Raw genomic sequence first — 3,896 nt, 5'->3', positions numbered from 1 at the left:
GTGTGTAGTAGGCTATACCACCTAGGTTTGTGTAAGTACACTGTATGATGTTCACACAAGGATGACGTCACCTAATGATGCAATTCTCAGAATGTTTTCCCCTTGTTAAGCAACGCACTACTGTATTCCTTTCACTCAGCACTGGCTAATGAGTCCTACTCTGAGGCGTGGTGTGATCTGAGGTCTCTAGCTCGGTAGCTGAGGTTTGGGTCAGCTTCTACTAGAATTAATCTAGTTTCTTTCACGTTTTGGAAGGTGAAATAAACCAATGCTAACATTATTACATTTCCATTGCTTGTGTTTCAGGAGCTAAGTGAACACCGCAGTGGATTTCAGCCACCGTCCCACACCTACAAGATGTCAAAAGCGCCAAACCCCAGAGCCTAATGGGACCTCTGCAGTAGCCAACATCCCATATGCATAAAAGAACCTTATATAGTAGTATCTCCCCAGCAAAGGGACTGTTCTTGGAAGCCAAACCATGCTGCTTCTAGATCCGTATCCATTATCAGCAGTAGAGGAGACAGAGACAGTGCTAGGAGGAGGAAGGACTTAGAGAAAAAGGAGGAGAGCAATAGAGAAAGGCATCTGAGTTCCTGTTTATACCAGTTATCAGTGAACTTAATATACCAATGAATTTAAAATGCACTCGGGGGAAGTTTCCCATAAATAGGTTAACTGCAAAAATATTCCCACAAGTAGTCAGACTGCCTCCTCTGAGGACAGTGCCTTCAGAAACACTCTTTTTCTGACTAACTTTAGAAACTCTAAATGCCAGCAACTCTAGCCTGCGGGTCTTCCCCAAGGCCTTCTTACTCTCTTTAGCATCCTTGATAAATATTTAAAGAACACTTTCTTAACCTTTCTCTTTGGCTTCTGCATTCTTGATACCTTAATTCTGAATTGAAAAAGATCTCTGGTCTAGGACAATCTTTCTGCCCGTGAGCGTTTGTAACAGAAAGCTCTCCAAGCTATGCCCATGGCTTTGCGTTTCCTGGGAAAGGAGGGAGAAAGGAAAAGCAAATGTTTCATTCATCAGTGTCTAAAAGGCCCAACCTGAGCCTCTCAGGATCTCTGCCTCTTCCAGGGCAAGTCTGCTTGGCCCCAGAGGGATCTGTCTCCCTCCAACCAGATGAGATGCACGGAATCTATGGTCCACCAGACAGTACTTAAGGATGCTGCCTTGCCCAACCTGTGAACAAGCCTCTCTCCAAAACTTTCCTCTCTTGAATAAAAGTGTGTCAATGAATTGTGCAGCCACCATTCAACTTGGGGCTCCTGAGGGACCAAGTGTCCAGTGAACACTTTGAGATTTGGTTTGCTGAGAAATGCCAGATTCTAAGAAAATGGGACTTTGGCAGGATCCCAAGTCCTCAATGGGCTAACATAGCCACAGCCCAGTAAATTTCTGGGAAAAATTTACGCAATGGGACACTAAAGACAAAAATGCATGCTGTATTATTAAGCTACAGCTTTAGACTCCCATTTCTACCTGGACTCTTACCCTTGTGAGCCTGAGCCATATCTAAGCAGACCAGAGGTCAAATTCATGGCCTGCACTCTCTGCATCCCTATGAGATGCCCAAGGCAGACACTGTTAACCCATCATGACCCAGATGTGGCCAAAGAATGCTTCTCCATGTAGCACTCTTTGGCACATGAAAGGAAACCTGTTTACAATCTCGCACTAGGTTAAGAATAGACCTAAGAAGACTCTTCCTTAAGCTTATTTTCCTGGTTTGTTCCTTCTTGTTCTAAGGTGTGCAGGGGTGATAAGGTAGGAGATCTCTTCTTTCCAAATAAAATGCTGGCTCAACGCCTTTACATCGCTAAAAGAGAACTATTAAAAATGTTTTAAAAATAGAGATACAAAAGGTCTGGGATTCACCAAACAACCTTTCAAGCAGAAACAAAGCTTTTAAATGTATTATCCCAAACTGTGACCTTATAGGTCTTGATCCACATTACATGTCTTCCTCCTTGGGGTGGAATTGACAGAAAGGATCCTGGTGGGAGATGGCAGGGATTAGAGCTTCCACTCATGTTAGAATATATAGCTACTAGTATGTATTTGCATAGGCATCATTACATTAAAAATTATTGTTATTATCTTCATTTTACAGATTAGGCTATATCAAGACTGAGAGAGGCAAAATTGCCATCTTGGGGTGACAGAGCCCGTGAGAATCAGAGCTGAACTGGAAAGTGCCCATGACGCAAGCGTTCTTTGATTCATCCCATTCCTGGATAATCCCCTCAGCGAGATGAGTAGGAGTCAGCAGTCTGTGGATCCTGATAGGGCTTGGCTTAACAGTAGACCAAGACAGTGTAATTCACAGGCTCATGGGAAAGCCCACCTCCTTACCACCCCACTGCCTTGCAACCCTCCCCTCACACCCACTCCACTCAACCTCAATACCCACTGCCTGGAATGCTACAATAGAAGAGTCATAGTTTTGGAGAAGTCATTACTTTCACCGGGCATTTTATTAAATCAAAATACCCCTGAAAAGAACGGCTTCTTCCATCACTCCTATCCTACCATTATACCTGTCTGACAGATGGCTTTTCTCTGGCACAACTGACCCCAGCTTTATGAGAGCCCAAGCTACCTGTTTGGAAAAGGAAGGAAAGTATCTCCTAAAAAGGTAGAAGGGAGGCAGACGTTAAAACTGGGCAGAAAGACCGTCCCTCTCACACCCATGCCCTGAGAGCCTGCCCCTCTCTTAGATGAACGTATGTCAGCACAGGGCAAAGATGACTCACGGGTTTGACTAAGTCTAGAAGCCGAGGTTTGAGCTCTCTTCCACGGTGAGGAGTGGGTAATCTTCCTAGAAGATTCTGAAGGCAAATTTTCTAGTGTATTTCCTGAGTTTAACCTCTTTTTCTGAGGCTTCTCAGCTAGAGTGCTAACAAATTTTATTTTTATATTGATTTACTTGGCAGAAAGTTCCTTATGAACACTGATAAGCTTGAAATTTAAGAAAAAAATCTCAGTCTCCTCCATTATTGACCAAAAAACAGAGTTGACTCTGGTACTGAAATCTTTCTTAATTCCCAGGAGGCAAGAGGCCTGGAGGCAGTAAGACTGAGTATCAAATTAAGGTATATACAGGTGATGTTAAAGGCACAGGAAGTGACCCTGAAGTCCATGTGACTTCTGGAACGGAGAGCTCATCTGAACCTCTGCAACTCCCCGGGACCATTCAGACCTGTTGAAAGAGGAAAGGTGAATTTTGATAAGTCTGTGTTATTAAATAAATTAGCGTTACTCACATAGATGCCATCCTTCTCTTCCTTTTCTGATTTAAAGGAGATCTTTGTAATACTTGATTTTTACATCAGCTACTTTTTTCCTGTTTTAAGACCCAGAGTATTGGCACTGAATTACCCAGCTGAGAGTAGGTAAAGGAGTAGGCTGGGTGAAAAGTGTGAGGCTCTGACCGTTGAGTTAGGATATTGTGGTGATTGGTGAGTGTTCACCCGCTTCCTCAGGCTTAGGTTCTCACACTGTTTACTCTTTGCTCTAGTGCACAGCGACATTCTGTCCTTAATTCCTGTACTATTGCTGTGATAGGCAAACCGGTCTGTCCAAGGTTTCTGGGGCTGTTTTTTCGGTCTCCTTCCCACATTATATTGCTAATCACTTACAAAATCCTTCATGATTTTCTTCCCTAACAAGAAATGTTTACCTTGACAACCACATTTACAGGCTGTATCTCCCGAAATAGATTTATGAAGAAGGAAGACAGAGACACAAAGGCTAGAGAAGGGCTTCTTACCCTGCTAAAGAAATTTTTAAGTGTCAAAACTCCAATGGACAAACTACTAGACCAGGAGGCCAGGAAGGGACATAAGCAACACGAGGGGGGTTAGATGGAGGCTGGGGAAGACCC

This window comes from Equus caballus, chromosome 9 (assembly GCF_041296265.1).
Source record: "Equus caballus isolate H_3958 breed thoroughbred chromosome 9, TB-T2T, whole genome shotgun sequence".
NCBI classification, from domain to species: domain Eukaryota; kingdom Metazoa; phylum Chordata; class Mammalia; order Perissodactyla; family Equidae; genus Equus; species Equus caballus.
This window is presented reverse-complemented; position numbering follows the sequence as displayed.